The 19,886-nt window shown below is 38.4% G+C and overlaps 1 protein-coding gene across 5 annotated transcripts in view; it reads left to right on the top strand.

Annotated features, from left to right (window-relative positions):
• The first annotated feature begins 9,599 nt into the window (after positions 1-9,599).
• The window catches only part of IL16 (interleukin 16), a 41,063-nt gene continuing 30,776 nt past the window's right edge, over positions 9,600-19,886 (top strand). For 2 of the 5 annotated variants that reach the window (XM_085588314.1, XM_085588310.1), the window contains exon 1: positions 9,601-10,836. The gene's annotated coding sequence lies outside the window, so the exon portion shown is untranslated. Of the gene's footprint in view, positions 10,837-10,930; positions 10,962-19,886 lie in introns of all 5 variants that reach the window. The other 3 variants (XM_085588311.1, XM_085588313.1, XM_085588316.1) reach the window with 3 other exon arrangements.

Raw genomic sequence — 19,886 nt, 5'->3', positions numbered from 1 at the left:
ATTTAGTATAAAGAATTATGGAATTGAATATTAATGGAGAATATGAACAATCCTGCTACTGCCAGTTTGAGTCACAATATTTCTGGTGGATAAGGCAATGGAGGCCTGAACCACACCCCAGACCTGATCATTGTGTTGCTTTTTCATGTCCTAATACCACATATCATAAATATGGGCAGTGATGTTTCCCTCCTTTGCAATGCACTTTGCTTTTTGTAGGTGTATGGCTCAGTCATGTATTTAAAAAGCTTTCAATGCTTCTTCCCAATTCAACCCAATATGGATATCTCCACAAAGTACATTGTGGGAAGATAAACTCACTTTGCCTCCATTTCAGACAGCTCAAAAGCTGTTAGCATGAAGCTGATCCTGAGCTATTAGTCCTTGCTGAGGGCCAGGGTGCATTAGTCCAAATTTAGTGCTGTGTTACAATAGCTTTTCACAGGCTTGAGGCACAGAGAGTGCTCATATCTGCACGTTTTGCTGTGCAGTTGTGTGTTAGCAGCACAGTATTGAAGTAGAGAACTCAGAGTCAGCAAAGAAAAGCTGACTGGTTAACTCACACTTAACACTGGAAAATGAAAATCCAGTTTAAATATGCCTTTTCACTTCCCTCTCATGCATTCTTCCCCAGCTCATATTTCACATCACATCACTTCTCTGCCGTGTTGTCTAGCCCAAATGCTGATTTACTGTGGTTATAAAGTGCTCTTCTAGCACTCAGCACAACTTCTTGGCCTCACACCTGATCACATCAGTATCTTCTGAGCTGTTTTTCAGTTCAGTGATTGTCATGAAGTATTGTTTTAGCTCAGACAGCTGATAGAGGAGGGAGCCATATGCAGGTTTAGTAAGTGAATATAACATCTGAGGGGAAAAAAAAGGCACAGAGAACATTACAATAAAATTCTACACATCAGTGGAAGAAAATATCCAAGTACTGGAAAATTTGGTGGAGTTGGCAGGTAAGAGGGTGATTTTGATAACATCTGTGCCCACTCTCCCTAAATTAATATTGCATGTCTGTTGTAATTTGAGTGGGGTGGGTGTGAAATGATCTTTTAAAAGCACAGTTGTTGTTGTAGAAACACTTAAGACTTCAATGTATGAAAATTAAACTAAGGAGGCCACAAAATAAAAAAAAAAATACAGATGTGATACGCAAAATACATTAAATATAGGTAGAAATTATAAAATCTGTGACAGTTTGTCAGCTACACTTCTAACTATATCCTGTTTTAGGCTTTGTCCCAGGTCTTGTACCCACTCTCTGCCTGGCTGCCTTGTTTCCTTGCCCGTACAGCACAGAGGGCCAAGCCTTGCTCTGTCAGCTCTCCCTTCATGCTGGTTTCACTTTGCCCTGGAAGCTGTAAAAGAGAATCTAATCCTCAACACTTGATTCTCCTGGCAAAGAGGAGCAGTGGGAAAATCTGTCACCTTGCTGGATGTGTGCTGTGTCAGCAGGGATATGAGCAGCCATAATGATATAAACTGCAGGATTTGCATGATAAATTAACATTACTGACAAGAAGAGGGATAACTTGGCATAAAGACACAGGGACACCCTTCCACTTTGGGGTTTTGGGGGATTTTTTTGGTCAAGACTGTTTGCAGAGGGTATGTAAGGAAACAATTGACACTTTTCTTCCCTTTTTTTTTTCCACTGCTGGGCTTGTACAAGGCAACATTCACTCAACAGAAGAAAATTGTCAGTATGGTGATATAAAGTATTGCTACAACTGAGGCACTTTCTCTTGAGAAGTTTCTATATTTTCTGGCAAGGAGGACTCAAAGTACAGCAGAATAGGCACAAACATTTAAAAATGCCTGCTGACATTAATACCCACATTCAGTGATGAAATTAATTCATACGCATGAATCTCTGCTTTAAGTTTATACAAGAAGCTCAGAGAGCTAATTTCCCAACATCTGTTAAATGCTGCTTCATACAATATGTCAAAACAAAACTAAACAGACCATCCAGTTAGAGGCCAGCTAGAATATATGTTTCTATAATGCTGGTCTTGTTTTAATTATAGCCTCCTTGGGGCAGGGACCATATCTTCATCTTCATAATTTCTTTCTAAATACAAAGAATTTGTATTTGTATTTTACAGCAGAGAAGCTCAGCAAGTAATAGCATAAAGCTGTTATTAAAAGCGTTTTTAAGATGGCAAGAAAGTGAAGTAAACCTGGTGCAAATAACCAGAGATATGGGCATATGAAATCTGCACATAAAGTAGTGCCAAGTAGCAAACTCTTAGTGTGGGGTATGAAGATTCAGCTGCCCAAGTATTTTTGATGTTAGTAGGAGTTGCTAGAACATCCCACAAACCACAGTGCTGTCCATGTGGGTCTGACAAACCCACAGAGGTGAATAAAAATTATCCATGGTAGTATTTATTTCTATGCATATATTTAGTTTTTTAATTATATGGCATACAAGGTAAAAATACCGAACCAGCTCTTAGCACAAGTTCCATTCGCACAAGAGACACTAGTCCTGAGAAACTGAAGAGCTGTTTCTTCAGTTTGTTCATGTTAAAATTGTCAGAAATTATCTTGCACATACCCTTGGAGATCTTAGTCAATAAGATAATTTTCAAAAATCGTGTTTAGATGTTCCTGAAAACATTACTGGTACCATTTATAAAGATATTAAATTCCTAAGCAAAATGAAAGCAAAGACTAGTGAATAAGCAGAGCACTGAACTGAAGTTTGAACTACCTCTCCTTTATATTCAAATATCTTATAACTCCAAAAATGCTAATAACTGTGGATAATTGTTTTAGGGTCTCTAAAATATCAAACACAAAGGTTTGTGAAATCCACATCAGACAGATTTCTATCCTTCCTCCCTGGTTTCCTACTGCTTCTCTTGCTTGGACTTTCTGCCTCTTCCATATCCTGAAGAAACAACTGAGCCGTTGTTTGGGGTAAAGTTTAAGGTTCATCAGCTTTTCCGGTCTTTTTGCTGACAATTTTGGCAGCATCAGTTTAGCCAGAACACCCAAGATGTATTATAGTCTCAGAAATAACCAGTGAATGTGAATGTGCCATGAAAATAAACACACAGAGAGAAGTATAAATGAATTGCTGCTATATACACATACACACTCTGGGAACTTTTATGCTAACAGGGAAATCACATCCAGTTCAGCATAGGCAGAAGAAAAACTTTCCTCATATAAGAGAATTTACTGGTTTCTTTTGAAACTACCTAAAGTAATTCTTTCAGTGTAATCTATAGTGGTCAGGGACATATTCAGGTCTGATTATGAATGGCTCCATGGCACCACGTGGTGATCCAGAATAACACTCTAGCTATTGTTTCACCATGCACCCTTTTTTCTTTTCTATCTTCATTCCCTTTTCTGCTTTCTGCACATCCTCAAATCCAGCTGACCTTGGGTTCTACTCACAGTCTTACAGAGAAACTAAAAATTTGCCTAAAGATGGCCCAGCATATTGAGCTGTGCTCTTTGTTCATCCCAAGCCAGTCAGGGTGATAATTCTCTCCAGAGCATATTGGGCAGAGGACCTAGATCACTTTGTGGTCAATAATTCATAATTTAAACAAAAGCAACTTTTAACCTTGTTGTCATAATTTCTATGATAAGCTGTGCTTTGTGAATGTGCTGCCAAAATGACAGTTGAAATTGACTTTTACAACTTTCTTATTGAAACACCAGCTTTGGATCAAATCAGGAATTCTGCCAGAAGTCACCATATTGTAAGAAATATTTATGACCAATAAAACATTTTTAGTTCTTGAATCAAACGAACTTATATTAATAATTTAATCAGGCTGCTGTGGTATTAGTTGAATGCATTTTGGGAGTCCTAAGGCATAGTTGAAACCGTCAGCATTCAAGCTCTTGGGCAGAATGGGCAGCTTGAAAGCAACTGAAGAATGCCTCCTGCTTTGTTGCTTTGGAAAGGGAAGTCAATCAGGATAGAAGGGAAGGGCTGAGTATGAAACTGCAAATCTTGGAGTCTGAATGCAGTTAGCTCTGGCCTGGCAAGCCCTTGAAGAGAGCAGTCAGCCATGGTAATCACCTAAACACCCACTCACAGCTGCATGGCATTACAAATTCATGTTTATCCCTGCTGTGAAGTAGAATGTCTAATAGATAATAATTACAAATATGGGGGCTGGGCTCATTTCTTACATAGATGGTAAATTGCTGTAGCTCAGGTAAGGAGTAGTTAACTTTTTCTTCAGTTTTTATGGCAACACTGGAACTCAGTGATCATGGTAGAGGTTAAAAAAACAGAGGCCAGCCAAGCCAAAAACTCCCTCGGCTTGAGCTTTGTATCTCCAGTCATTGTTTCAAGGGAAGACAAACCTCTTTCCATTTCCCTGTCTATCACAGGAAATGGTGCTCTGCATTTCCTCATGTGTGTATCATGTGCCCTCATTTCATTTACTGTATCCGTGCTCCACTACCCCTACTGGGCATAATTATTTCATAAAGGTAGTAACAAGTAGATTGTGGATGTTTATTAGGTGCTAGTAAGAAAAATAAAGAAATATTGCAAAGAATTTTTTTTCATTGTTCTTAATTATGTTGGCATTCCTGAGTTTTCCATAAAATATGTCTGCATATACTTGCTCTCAAATGGAACCAAATTCCACAGGTTGAATTAATCAAATTAATTTTTTTGATTGATTTATCAATTTATCCAGACACAAGTTCCCTGGATCATGTATTTTTTCTCCACATTTGTTTTTCAGGAACAAATTACAATTTGTTTAAAAGGAATGCATGTAGCTATCTTAATAATTACATGACTCCTGTATGGCATCACATGCATGACTTTTGATACAACACAGCTTATTGTTCTCATTGCTTGTTGAAAATTTTGGTGCTTTCAGAAGTACTTGAAATTCAAAATTTTTATCTGCCCCTTGCTAATTAATATCTAACCATATATCAACTGATTGTGCTGTGTTGGGTGGTTATGGAATTTTATCTGTAAGTGCTAACTGATTTTAAACAGTGCCACACTTTGGGACTACTGAATGGTTTCTTCTGAACACTGGGCTTTATACAGAATTCAGAAACACCAACACAAATTCCTGCTTCCTATGAAATTAGCTTAACAAGGATTTGGGGAGTAACCATCTGCACTCCACAGTTGATGTGTGTGACCTTTTCATCCAAGCAATTATTTCTGAGAACAGAATGTTCATTCATCACAGAAAGAATTGAGGCAAAGTCAATTTATACCACACATTTGCCCTGTGACATGACACAACCATTTGCTGTTTGGTTTTAGGAGTTAAGCACTACATATAATCCAAAATGTAGTGAAGGTTTTTTGGTCAGGCCATATAATCTGTAATAATCTTATGTTTTTTGCAATAATATCAGGTTATTGCTATAACAAAATATGTCAGAATTGGTATAAATGTCCAATAAAAATTTTTCAAATATATTTGAAGGTATTATACTAAAGAGCACTTTTTATCATGGCAGGGCAGGTCAGCAATTTTTGCAAATGAGCAGTGTAATTTAGTGGGAACAATCCTCCTGTGTAACTGTCATGAAGAGAGTATTCATCACCTGGAATTCTATGTGTTTCAACATAACAGCATGTTTGGTAGGTTTCCTGAGGGTGGGACAATGAAGTTGAATGTGAAATGATAAGAAATAAAGGAGTTCTTAAAGAGTTCAGAAACCATCCATTAAACCAAATTTACAGAGAAAGAGAAAGAAAAAAGAAAGAAATCAAACTAAAGCTCTTCAAAATAGATTTAAATTTGCAGAACTAGCTCTCCCTGTGGAGAATCCAATATGATATTAATCTTCTACAGGTGAACCTAGGTTATTTTCCCCACAGAAATAAAAAAAAGATCATTACAATTTAGTAGACAAATATAGCCACAAAAAAACAGTCTACAAACTTTTGTGTTCATATGTTTTTCCGTTGTCCATTGAAGCTAAAAAGTTTACTTGAAAGAGCATTTTAGAGATCAAAGAGGATTCATCTTTGCCACAGTTAAAAAGAGTTTGTCTCATACAGTTCCTGTTACTGCAAGAAATATCCTAGTATGATAAAGCCACTGGTTATGGAAGAAAAGTGTATTTGGTTTAAGTCTCACATTTCATTAAGCTACGTAACATTTGTATGTTGAGTACAATCAGGACAACACATAGTAAGTTACAATTAATAACTTCACTTAGGTAAAGAAAACAAACCATTAGTGAGGTGAATTAATTTCACCTGATCTTGCCAATTGCTGTACTGCATTCTTCCAGTTATTAATGCAAAATATGAATGACTGATCAGGCTTTTGAAAAAAGAGCTAAACAGAAATGTAGCTCCCAAAATTGATTAGGAGGGTATTAAATGTTGATGTGAGATCAGCCACTTTACCAAAACCAGTATATCACTGCTGTGATAAATTGTATAGAGGAGAATAAACATTCCAGGAAGTTCTAATTACCTTAATGATGAACTTTTATGTAACCATATTTGTGATTCAAATGCATCTGCCTTCGTGTTCCAGTGCTCTGAATTCTGCCTCGTGCTGGTATGTGCACAGATTGCAAAGACATCACATTGCAACAATCTGCTGGAAGAAAATAAAACAAATTCTTTGGTCTCTTACTACAAAACACAGTCCTCAGACTTCTTGTAATGGTTTTCTGAACTCTTCCCACCTTGTTACCATCTGTGCTAAAATGAGTGGATGCCAGAATTGGACATGGAGTGCTCATTTAATGCTTTATTCAGTAGTAAGGATCCTGCTCTTCTTGATGCTTTTTGGCACATGCATCCATTTTCAAGGCTGCATCCAAGACCTCAGTGAGGGTGGGTGGCCTGAGGGTAGCTGGAGAAAAGAGTTACATCCTCAAACCCCACTCCAGTTCCCATTTCTCTTTGCTTGAACAGTCTGAGAGCAGAACAAGCTGTTCCACTGTGGCCAAGGAGGCAGGGAGAGGAAGATGGAGAAGTGACATTTGGGGCACAGAAGAGCAGGCTTGAGCTCAGTAGTTAGACTAAGAGCACCTGGGAGCTGCTTTTCTGAATCCAGCTGTGAGAGGATTATTCAAACTGAAAGAGACTCTTCTTGCAAACTGAGATTTTGATTTCCTCTGTCCTACCATTCTGCTCTTCTAGGTAAACTCTAGCTTTGACTTTAGCTGCTTGGGCTGTACTTGTCCCTATAGAGTTTTAACAGCCAATTGTGATTAATTAATTTCTTAAATTCTTTTAAAAAGACATTAGAATAATGGATAAAGGTATAATTTTAGGGGTATAACCTAGGTGCTTATTTTAAATGTCATAAAATATCTGAGGGTAAAGAACAGCAGAGGACTAAGAAATATATTATGACTTAGAAAGTTGTGAAGAATAAATAAAAAAATAACCAGTGAATGTGACTGTTTATTTTGAGTTGAAAAGCATATTAACGAGTAGAGATCCTAAGACCTACACCAAAAATGGGGTTAATTTAATCTATTTGCTAGTCATCTGGAAAGGAAGCATACAGTAGCAGAGACAGCATAATTGGGAATTATGTGATCATTTAAAAAAACCATAACTTAAAGAAAGTGCCAAGAGCAAACAAAACAAAACAAAAGCCTAAAAGAAGGGACCAAAAAAGATGGTAGCTTAAATTCAGTGTAGGCAAGCATGAGGTAATGTGTACTAAAAAGAACAACTTGAACTACTCATATACACTTGATGTTTTGCAAAATCACTCAAGAAAAAGATCTAGGCGTTACTGCAGACAGCTTAATGGAAACTTCTACTCAGGGCACTGTAGTGGTCAAAAAAAGCAAACAAAATGTCAAGCTATATTAAAGATGGACTGAAGAATACTGGAAAGAACAACAATATACATCAAATAGATCAACAAAGTGTTCTTCATTTTAAGATTAGGTTATTTTGCTTTCATTATATGAAAAGAAATGGGAATCACCTAGAAAAAGAAATTAAATGAGATTTAAAGACATTAATAAAGTACAAAGTGAAAGATATTCAAAAGGTATCACAATTATGACGCCCTTCAAATCAAGGGGTTTTTTCCTAAACAACTTCTCAATTTCTCAGTCCTTGAGTTTGCAAGAAATGTTAGCAGGAGCATATCTGTTCCTGCGTCATATGTACTGAGAGAAGTAACATAAAGATTGTGGATGAGCTTCTTTTGAGCAGGAGGCCTGAATGTGATTTCCGTGCTGCTCTAGAGAGAAAGGGTCAGCTCCTCACAGAACCCCCCTGCTCTGCTAAGCCCAGTCTGAGAGCCCAATCCAGGGCTGGGTCTTACCCAGCTTAGGCTCAGCTGATGCCTACACCCAGCACCTTGTGTTCAATTTTTACCCACTCGCTCAAATCCAGCCTAGCATCCAAACCTGAATTCTTTCCTCCTTTAATCCCTTCCTCCCCCTCAGGCCCTGCTCTTACATCCCCAAATCACCCTCTGCTGCTTGCAGTCTCACCCCACGTACCCCCTGCTCCCCTGCTGGATTTCTAGCCACTTTCCCCTCCTGCAGGCACATTCCCAGCTTGGTTCCCCCAGTGTGTGCTGTCAGGATTGTCAGCACTGTCAGAGCCCCAGCAATTCCCTCTCCTGCAGTGCCCGCAGGAACTTCCCAGGCTCTGCAGAGCCCCGGCAGAAGCCCGTGGTGCTGTCAATGTTATCAGTTACCATCCACAGCAAACATGAAATACTACCATCACAGGTTAATTCACAGCACATGAACACCCCCTTCCACCCCCACACACACCACCCACCTTGGGGCTTTATCATGCTTCAGTGCGTAAATTGCTTAGATATTAATTAAGGCAGATTTCCCTCCTAATTACGTGACATGCCAAGTTGAAAGCTGGTCTGTGGATTAAGGAGAGTTATATACACCAACCTCTGTGGTTCTTAGGGTAGAGTTCCTGCTATAAATAGATGTTAGAACTGTAAATTTAACATTGTTTAGTCTGAGGATAAGTGAGGAAAATGGGAAACTCATTTGCTCAGTAGTAGCAGGGTGTGGAGTGTTGTTTTCTGCAGAGGATTATTTTTATTTTTATTACTAAACTCTTGAGAGCCTAGAGATGTCACAAGGTCCTTTTGCTGTTCTGGGCTGTGAAACTAGGAGAGGAAAATATGAACTTACACAGTTTTATATAACTTACAAATGTGTTTAGCATTTTCTCTGACAGTGAAGGCAGTCAGAAATTTTAACTGTTTCCTTTGTGAACTTTATTTTGTTTGTCTGGAAGTTTGATCTGTTTCAGAGCAGGGGCAGGATATTTTCTACATAAGCAAAATAATGTCTAATTACAATAAAAAGGGGAGGAAGAAAGAAAAACTGAAGGTATACTGAGAAATGGCACTATTACCTCTCTAACAGGAAGCATATGGAATAGTAGCATGCACGTAGATCTGAGAGCCAGGAATAAATCAGTCTAGACATGTTGATTCCAGCTGTGGTCCTGAAACCAGCTGTTAGGGCTAGAACCTGATTAATTCTAGTGTCCATCTGGAGAGGATGATGAATGAAGGCAGAGTAGCTGTCCCATCAGAGCTGTTGGGAGAGCAGGGGTTACCCACTGTAATCCCTTCTGTCTGACAGTGGCTGGATCCACAGGCAGTATCAGAAATCAGGGTGGTGCATCCTATGGAAGAGTGCCTTATCACATAGCCCCATTCTCTGCATTATAGAAAAAGCAGCAGAGGAAATGTCTTCATTTAATCCTATTTTCCACTTCTTAGTATGGCCTTCATTTATTGTTCTGCTTGTGCTTTCCCCGGTGTGGTTATAATTAATGTGGTTAACTAATATTTAAAGGCACCCAGAAGATGGAGGACCTATGTATTATCTATTTAGGGTAATTACCTCACTAAAGGACCTAAATAAATATTGATACAATTCCAGAGAGCAAGGCACTCACTACCCTCACAAAAATACCTCCTCTCTCAGTCCTGCCTCCACTCAAAACGACTCCATCTCAACTGATCTCATGAATAAGTAACATTTGCACCTCCTTTACTATTATCTTATTTTCTCACAGCAAAAGGATTCTAGTTTGTCCGTTTGCTGTAGCCTAAATTCTACCATCCTCAGACAAAACTCTTCCCTCCACTACACAGACTTTATTCACCAAAGAAAAAACCTCCCAAAGCCCTTACAGACCTTATGAAAGACGTTTTCACTCACTTGGGTTAAATGAGCACTGTGTGTTTTCTTTCTTCCTTATTTTTTTTTTCCTGGGGGTGGTGTAAAAAGTAATAAATGAATCATTTCAACTTTGGGCAAGAAGTTTAGGTGTTGTATTTGTACCATGCAACTACATAAACACAGAAGGAGCCAGTTAACCAATGAATTGCAGGAATGAGAAGCAGTGAGATGATCTAAAACGTTTTAACACATTTTCCATATACTAGCGCTCGGATTAGTTGTGTTTTGCTTTCTTACAACAGACACAAGTCAGTAAAAGTCCAAAAGGAAAGTCTGAGGTTTTATATTTCTGTTTGTGGTACAGGAAAAGGGTTACGATCTCAGTGGTTGATTCAGTGAAATAACATCTCTTTTATACACATCTGCCTAGCAAGTAGGGCGGTAGTTGGAAATACCCAATCTAAAGCATTAAAGATTTGCTGGCAAATAGCAAGGCATTTTCTGCAGAGGAAAAGTTGTTATATTGAGTAGTCACTTTGAATGCTTAGGAGTTACAGTCAAATATCCAAACACTGTGGAGTTACACTGCATTTATTATTTTCTCAAGTATTTAACACACTGGGAATGGACTGTGCTGCGTATTTCATATCCAAGAAGGCATGATAATAGCAGATTTAAATAAGAAGATACTTGGCAATGTCAATGGTAAGTGCTATTTTTATAGCAAATTGTTTAGACATCATGTAGTCAGCTCTTTTTACATGCCAGTATGTATTATTTTCAACTGCTTTAATTTCAGAATTTGAAAGAGAAGAATAAGCAGATAAGAGGTATGTCACAAATTACATTTTTGTCTGTCTATTCACTGTTATCACTTCTTTGTTTTTAATGTGTCTGAGAAATTTGAAGCAAATTATTATTGTTCAATGATCAGCAATATGAATTGAACAAAGATTCTCTTCTTGGAATACCTTAATTTAGGACACTTCTGATTTGCTGTAAAATATTTCTCCTCTTTCTCTTGATGTATGTAAAAGCCTGTAGAGACCAGAGACCTTTGTGAGTTCACAGTTTTGAAGGCCCCTGTGTATACCTGTAATATTATAGGAGGTAGAGACAAAAGAAACTAAATCGTATCAAGATCAAATTATTCATTACTCAGAAACATCTTTAAAACTACAAAATATTTCATTGGCAATTAAATTTCATAAATAAGATTAATTAATTTCAAAACCAGATGGAAAGGAGAGGATATGGGGTTTTAATTATTTTTTTTTAGATTCTGCTAAGTGCATTTTTTCACAGAATTTTATCCAACCTTTCTACTCATTTCCACTGTGCTGTGTAACTGAAGGCTATTTTCTTTGAATATTTTCTTTTTCTTTACAGAAAAAATACAGAAAATATATTCCTCCATGAGAACTAGATAGGGCCAGGACCAATACTCTAAAAATAAATTTTCAAACAATTTTAAAATTAAACATTAATATGATTGTCTATTACAGTTTCAGAACTTAGACATTCAAATGCAGTATTTACTCAAATCTCTGTATGAACTAGCCTATACAGGAAATCAGTAAATTGCTCCTGAGTCTGAGTCTCAAAGGGGATACGTATTTGTTTAGTCATGTATTATAAATAACATCTGTAGACTTGAAACCTTGCCAGCATTATTAATGCCGTGTTCACTTAATAGAACCCGTTATTTTGTGCCTCATTAGTGACTGCTTCAAGCAGTAGGAACCCACAGCAAGAGCTCAGGTGGGTGCAGCACAGGGCATTGGTGCTGTGCTGTCCCTGCAGCCTGGCTGCTGGAGCTGGATAGATTTGGGCAGATGGGGGGATGTGCCCAGATTTGGGCACTCAGCTGCTGGCCAGCAGAGCCCTGGGACACTGCAGGGGCTTTGAGGCAGCCCCTGCTGCTCCTCTGCAGGGGGATTGCTCCAGGGTGGAGGTGGGGACAAAGCCCTGCCCTCTTCCCCCGCTGTAGCAGCCTGGGAACAGATGACATAAAGCTGTGGGGCTGTCAGATTGCCTCGATTTGTGCTGAAGGACTGACCTGACAGGTGGGGCCTCTGCTGCTTTCACAGCTCCTTGCTCTTAGAGGGCACCAGGGCTGTGATCTGCTGCTTTATTTGCCTCCTGCTGTTATATTTCTGCTCTCTGTACTACAGCGGGGCACATACTGCACCCTGTGAGATGGTTTGTATGACTTACCATAAGGATAAGCCTTGCATGCAATAGATTCTGCTTAATAGGAGATGGGTTGCAAGGATATCATTACTTGACAGCAGCAAATTCTTGTTGTTTTTAAGAGTAGTTGTGAATTATTTTGTCCATTGTCCCATTACAAAAACAAACAAACAACAAGCATTTAATTATCTTTCAGTACTTTTCATCAGAGAAATTCTCACCCCACATGCCCAGGAAAAGAAGGTGACCACAAGGCCATAACGCTCTTCCTTTGGATTCAGAAGTGAGGAAAGCAAGCCTTGGATCAAACTAGCAGGTCACCATCAGAGCTAGAAGATCTCCAGACTCAGTTAGACTGTTCAGTCAAAAATGAGCTGGGGCAGATTTTTACTGCTTTATAGTACATTAGATGTGTCTGGTAAGAGTCAGTTATGGGTAGCTTACTTCTTTGCCCAAGATTAATGCTGAGCCTAAACTGATATTGTCAAAATCTTAGCATTTTTCAGATACCAATTTTATTTGTTCCGGGTCCTTTCCTTATGACAGAAATAAGAGAAAAGTTCCTCAGTTTATGCAACCCCAAAGATCTGGGTATTTTTGAGTGTTTATTTGAGTCCAGTCTTCAAAGATTCAACATTTATAATTACTTTAAAAGGTGTTGAAATAAAAAAGAAAGAACAGAGAAAGAAAATCTTGGGTAATATTTGTGGTCATATTTTTGTCTTGGAACATGATTTTGGACAATTACTTGGGAGCTAAATCCCAGAAGAGGCTGCTTCTTTTGGGAAATCCAACTAAGACAAAGAATATAGCATCAGTTCTTATGGAAATCAGTATTAGGTATTCTCTGGCTCAAAACTGAGCATACAGAAGAGAAGGACACTGGAAAATGTGAGTTTCCTGAGCCCATCTCTGCTGCAGGGTCGGGGTCATTCAGTGGCCAGGTGCACCAAGCCTGCTCTAGGAGGTGGCACTGTGCTGAGCTCAGCATGCTGTTCCACACCAGCTCTCTGAGTGTCTGCAGCCTTTCCAGAGTCAGTTCACAAGCCAGCCTCGGGTCCAGAGGCAGAACATCTGTCCCATAACCCAGTTTATTGCTGCTCTTCCACGACACCTCTCACTCCATGGTCCTCCTACTGATGGTAATAAAAAAAATTCTAGGGAAGTGATCATAAGTATTTACTGTGCCATAACAGCAGTAGTCAAGCTCTTTTGGACCAACACAGAATGAAGGCAAATGAGGACACAGTGATGTTTAAAAGAAATGGTAACTAAGCAGCATAACAATCTAAGTTATAGCAAGTTTTCAAGACTGGTGTAATAATGTCTTTACATTCAGATTTGGTACTTATTTTAAAAGATAAGCTTTAGCTGGAGTAGGAATTATTTTCATCAGTACAATAATTACAGGTTAACATTTTCTCTTCAACAGTTTAATCATACTAGTTAATTAGAACAACAATTTATGGGCTTGAGAACTGATTCTGTAGAAAAATCAAAGCCCAGTATCAGGAATCCTCAGCTGAGATCTCTCAGCCACTAGCTCTAAACTGCTTAACATTAGATAAGCTCTGCTCTGGAGGTGTAGGCTGATTTCAAAATGTGAAAGAAAAGTAATATCCACAGATACTCTATCCTAGACTGGCTGGGATGCTGCAGCTGACCCCAGCACCATTTATCACACCTACGACCAAGGTATCATCAGATCTCATGAAGCACCAGAATCATTATGTTTTGTGTCTTACCAGGGACCTATTTATGTGACAGATTATACTGTTTCCCCCATGGGAAACCTGTTAAATAAACTGATTTTTCCTGTAATGCTGGTGAGTGACATATGTGATGTGCACTTCAACTAAAGTCAGTGTTAAAAGCTACAGAATTGCCAGAAAACAAGAGAGCTGCCATTGGAATTTTATACTGTTATCTTCAACACCACAAACAAAACCTGTCTGCTCAGCTTCATTCTGATTGTCGTAGCCTTAGAGATAAGGTACAGCAGCAGAAATGTGAAGGGTCCTCAAGACTTTTCTAATGCAGACTTAAGAAGCAGCCCATGTTAAGTAGCTTTGCCTCTGCCAAGCTGCAGGAATGACAAATACTCAGAAATAGCTACTGCTTAAACCTTGTGCTTAAAATGACAACTCTACAAATGTGGTAAAGTCATTTTATTCAGACACTAATATCCACGAGAAGAGGTTGTGTAATTCACTACCAATCACTGACAAAGATAACTGAAAAAAAGCAAAGAAACAAACAAAGCCCAAACCAAACCCTAACAACGACCCAAAACACCCTGCAATACCTTCTCCCTCTCAAAAAGCCCTCACAAACAACCCAAGCCAACCCACCAGCCCAGCTACCCATGCAAGTTACCTGTGAAATGCTAAGGGATGACACAACTCTGGTGAGCCTGAGGCCAGGCTGCTGGGGCAAGTGGTGCCTGGACCAGAGTGTGAAATACAGAGCAAATTCTGCCTCTGGTTCTCAGGTGGACTAAGTATATTCACCTTTTCAGTACTTCCATTCATTCACATCTGGCTGTTCAAGGAATAAAGAAGGCAGCTGCAACAAATATGACAAAATCCAATATGGATTCACAGTAACAGGTTAAAGAAAAGGGCAGGTCTAAAGACACCTTTTAACTGAATTAATGAAAAATACAGAGAAAATTTTCATATCATTTTTGTAGGTAGAGTCAATTCAGTTTTCTTCTGCTGTTTATGTTTCTTTCCTTATAAATCATAGTTTGGCTATTGATAATTCTCCTTTCATTCAGCCTAAAGGGCCCTTATGTCTCCCTACAGTTTAGGGGAACTATAAATTAAAGGCAATACTAAGTCAGATGAAAAAGGAGCATTATGTGGAAAGAAGGTAAAGTTATAACTTTTTAAAATATTTGTTTAAACTTGAATGACACCATACAGGAGAGCTCACATAATGCTCTTACTGCTCTGGTGCTGCATTAAGTTATAAACTGGTCAATGGTTAAAAAAAAAAAAGGGATGGACCTTTCTTTCAGTACCAGATATTTAGTAACTTCATAGCTGACATAAATATTTAGTGTTTCTCAAAGCCCAGCATAATGTCACATATAGCCTATACACACACTATAAAAATATTAAAATAAAAATACAGCACACAACACTTAGCTGAAAGGGTACCATTCTTGCCTCGTGCACCCCTCCATGGCTATAGCAAACAAACTTTACACTCAGTGCTGTACTTTTTCAATCACACACTCTTAACACAATCACTTATGTAAATCATATGGACTGCTTTGTAAACAAAGCATTGTATGCATAAAGTAACATATCCTTCATGAAGTCCAAGGATATGTTCTCAAAAGGAGGTAAAGATACTTTTTATGGGTGTACACTTAGAATTAGACTCTCTTACATGGAACTATATAAGCAGTATTTTACTGCTCATCTCTAGGGCACTGCAGCAAGAGAGGTTAGTAATCACAGAGTGGGAGTGCAAGTCATGAAACACAAATGTTTCTGGCAAGGCAAGGTCTAGGAACTTTTATTAATTCACAGGAAAGCAATTCACTCGAAAATAGTTTAGGAGGTTGCAGAGCTGGATACCATCATAAAATAGCCAGGTAATAAAGTTCACAAAAGGAAGTGATTTTTTCAAAAAGGATCTGAAGCAAAAGGAGGAATTCCAAACATATGAAAGCAGTGTGAAGCTGAAAGGAGGGGCAGAAGACAAAAAGATAAAAGTATGCAGAAGATAGAGGATGACATCAGTACAGAGATCAATGAGAAAAGTATTCCACAGAGATGTGAAGATCAGAATATTTTTCCTAGCAGAAGAACTGAACAAATCTTAGAGGCAACAAATTTCAAATAATTACAAGGAAGTACATTTATATGTAACACATGAAACTAATTGCCTGTGCATACTCTTGAAATCAAAAGCTTAATGGGAGCCAGAAAGGGATAAATTACAGTTCTATTACACAGGATTAATTTCATGTGTAGAAGGTAAAAAATATCTTTGTGTTTCCTGGCATGAGTTAGGTACTAAGTAATGAAAGGAATTAAAAAGAGATTTACCTAATTTAACACTATGCAATACTTATCCAAGATGAGGCAGCTGTAACTTCTGCTAAAACAAGACATATCATATCATCATATCATATCATATCATCATATCATATCATATCATATCATATCATATCATATCATATCATATCATATCATATCAATCATATCATATCATAATCATGATATGTCCAAGCATTTCATATACAAAATCTCATCGCGCCAGTCTACTCTACCAAGGTACTCAGAAACTCTTCCTGAAAGCAAACTCTATCTTGATTTTTTTTTAAGTTAATCCCTTTAAAACAATTGCTGTCAGTTATTGCTGGAGAAGGCTACTGGATTAGCTGGGTTGATATGGTGACTCAGCATGCCATGTAGCTGTGTTTTCATGGATGGAAGGGCAGTGTGAAAGTCATGAAACCCAAGACAGAGATGACTAATCCAGCCTGCCTTAGCAGCAATGAAGGCATGGATTGTCCTGTGCAGCATAACTGTAGTCTGGAACATGGCAAATGTGAAAATTGTGGCTGTGTTTAAGGCAAAAGTAAATTATCAGTTTGTTGAACAATGTAAGGATGGGATAAAAACTTGAACACTCTAAACTATTGGCTTTCTTTCATATTAACACAAACAGTATTTGAGGTTGGGTGGAGATCAGGACTGAGGCTGTTCCATCGTTACTTAGTCTGCTTTGCCCAGTACTAATGTCCTGTTTAAATTTATACATTCCTTTTTGGAAAAGGTTGTCACCAGTAGCAACAGGCAAAATATTTAGTACTGAATAGTCTTCATATTTGTCCTCTAGAATCCAAACCTGTGCATATGGAAAATAATTGGGAGAAAAGAAGGCTCAGCTCCTGTATCTGCTATAGTTCCAGACACATCTTGATTTTAGTCATGAAAAAGAGAAGAATTGCCGTAACTATTAAGTGCAGTGGCTCTTCTCTTTGCTTTACCCACTGCCAATAGATACTAACTCCAGATATCAGAAGAGTTACTCCATTTTATGGTAACTATCCCATGGCTGGACTGTCACTCTATCTGTAAACTGCATTGTTTGACTTTGATTCTAGAGCAGGAGTTGCTGCCCTTTCTACAAGCTATTCCCTTTATCTACAGAAATACATTTTCATCAATTCACCTCCTGAGGTGAAATCTCTGTCTGACTGAAATCAAAGACAAAACATCTAACTTCAAAGTGCTCATGATTTCTGCTCCCTTCTTGTTCCGCACATGCATTATGCCTTAAATTTTAATTATTTCTTTTTATTTGTTTGAACTCTTTATTTTACCACATTATTTTCCTGTCCCTCACATGAGAAGCAAATAAAGAAACCACACTGATTTGCCTTATATTTCCTATTATCTCATAAACTTTTTTCATTATAGGTCCTTTCTGCATAGGAGAGTTCACATAATTTCAATCTTTGAATACAAATTTTCAGCCTCTGATCAGTGTTCATTTCTCTTTTCCTGCTACAATACCTTTGAGCTAAGTAATGAGGATTGACCACTGTATCCAATATCAAAGCATACCATTAATGCAAGGGGCAGGCACAGTAGAGGTACTCCTTCTCCTTTTCTTCATGGCTTCTAGAAAACTGCTTTTCTGTTCACCACTGGGCACTGAACAACTTCTGTACAGAGAAGATGGAAAAAACTGCAAAAGGTTAGAGTAAAGCTACATGAAAAAACAGCCCCTCCTTGTGATATTTATGTTTCTGCTGCTGGCCCTGGCAGAAGTCCAGACTTGGAATGAACAAAACTCCCAGTGGCTTAGGGACTACATTATTCAGCCCATAGTCAGGAAATGCAAAAGCATGTGACAATGGGAAGAAATAAAGCAAGCTTTCCAATGCTTTTGAGCTTCCAGCTCAATCAGCTTGGATCAGAACTCAGGGACTGTTGAGATTTTTGTGTGAATGAGTTCTCTATTGCTAAACAAAAACATGTGTGTGTTGTAGTGAAAGACAGTAAAGTGGTAAACAGTCTGTGGCTTTGCTTCCTTGTTGATATTTCTTTTTTACAGTACTAGCACTACATATAAAACCCCATTTTATGTACAAGGCCACTGTACTTTCTCTTCAAATACAGTGACAAACTCTTTGACAAAATTCAAAGTCAGCTCCCTATTTCTCCTCCTTTCCAGGAAAGCTACTTCATAATTGTTGATCACTACTCAGTGCCAAGACTTGGTTCTTCTGAAAGAGTTGGGTAATGCTCCATGTCATTTATTAACCACTGAGTCAGGTAAAACCTCTGTCCTTTAGAGAAGATTTCATCTGGGGAACGAATATCCCAATAACAGATGTTGGGAAAATAATGTCAAATTCTCTCAATAAACTCTGTTTAAAATACAGAATGCCCACAATTGTATTATCATGGACAACATTTTCCAAGCTCTTGGAAACACTGTACAGAGCAGAGATTTCATCTTTCCTTTTTCTCCCAGTATGGAATAATTCTCATTGGACAGATGTTTGTCTTTACAGTCCATGTTTTACCTAGAAGCAATAGGATCACTAAACATGAGCCCCTATCTGTGCAATATTTTAAACCATTTCTATAATTCCTCTCCCTCCTTTACAAGGTTAGCGACAGAGCGATAAAACCAGAACCTTCAAGACAGAACACTGAGGGCAGCAGGTGTGTAAGCACTGTCATATTGACCATTTCCATGACCAGAGAGGAAAATTATTACATTTTCCTTAAAAGCATGAGATTAATAGTTTGCGAGAACACTCTGAAGAGGCCTGACTATTTCAATAAACTAACATTAACTCTTCCAGATACAATGTTTTCTTTTAGGGATTTTTTTTTTTAATTAAAAAACACCCTATGAATCTTATCACATAATTTCATTGAGAGCAAGCAGGTTTCTGCAGCAATTTTGTTACCTGTCTGTCTGAGCACAACTGAGGATCAACAGGTGGGGACTGACATGATCTGTGTGATAAGCAATAGTTTTCTGAGTCCTTGATCTGGTTGGATCACAAAGTTGCAGTCTAGCCCATAGTGGGGAAAGTAAGAACTGGTAAGTTAAGGAGATTGTGCTCGTGGTGAACAATACAGGGGTCTGGCATTCAAAAGTGACACCTCTTATGTTTTGCTCCTGGAACAGAATTTGTCCATGAAACTCTTACTAGCTTAATGTTTTTTTTAATGTTAAAATATCAGCTGAAAAATACAAGCATATTTGCCATCTCAGCCTCCAACAGAAAACCTTCACTGGATTAGCACAGACTCTGCTGTTGCCCCAGCTCCCCTCAGGTGGCTTTAACATGCCTGAACCCCATCAAACCTCAGACCAGAGAGTGATGGGTGAAAACAAATGACACAAACTCCTTAAATGGTTCTGCCATGTCCAGGTAGCTGGGAGCCTGCTGGAAACAGCTTCCCCAATACTACATCCCAATGCTTTTGTTTATCTAGCCCTGCTGACATTTTCTTCAATTAGGAAACAATAGCTCCGTTCCAATGTACTGAGCACAATTACTGAAACTGAGT

Source organism: Lonchura striata, chromosome 10 (genome assembly GCF_050655825.1).
Source record: "Lonchura striata isolate lonStrDom1 chromosome 10, ASM5065582v1, whole genome shotgun sequence".
Classification (NCBI taxonomy): Eukaryota; Metazoa; Chordata; class Aves; order Passeriformes; family Estrildidae; genus Lonchura; species Lonchura striata.
Note: the sequence above shows the minus strand (reverse complement) of the source record. Positions and strands in the feature narration are given on the sequence as shown.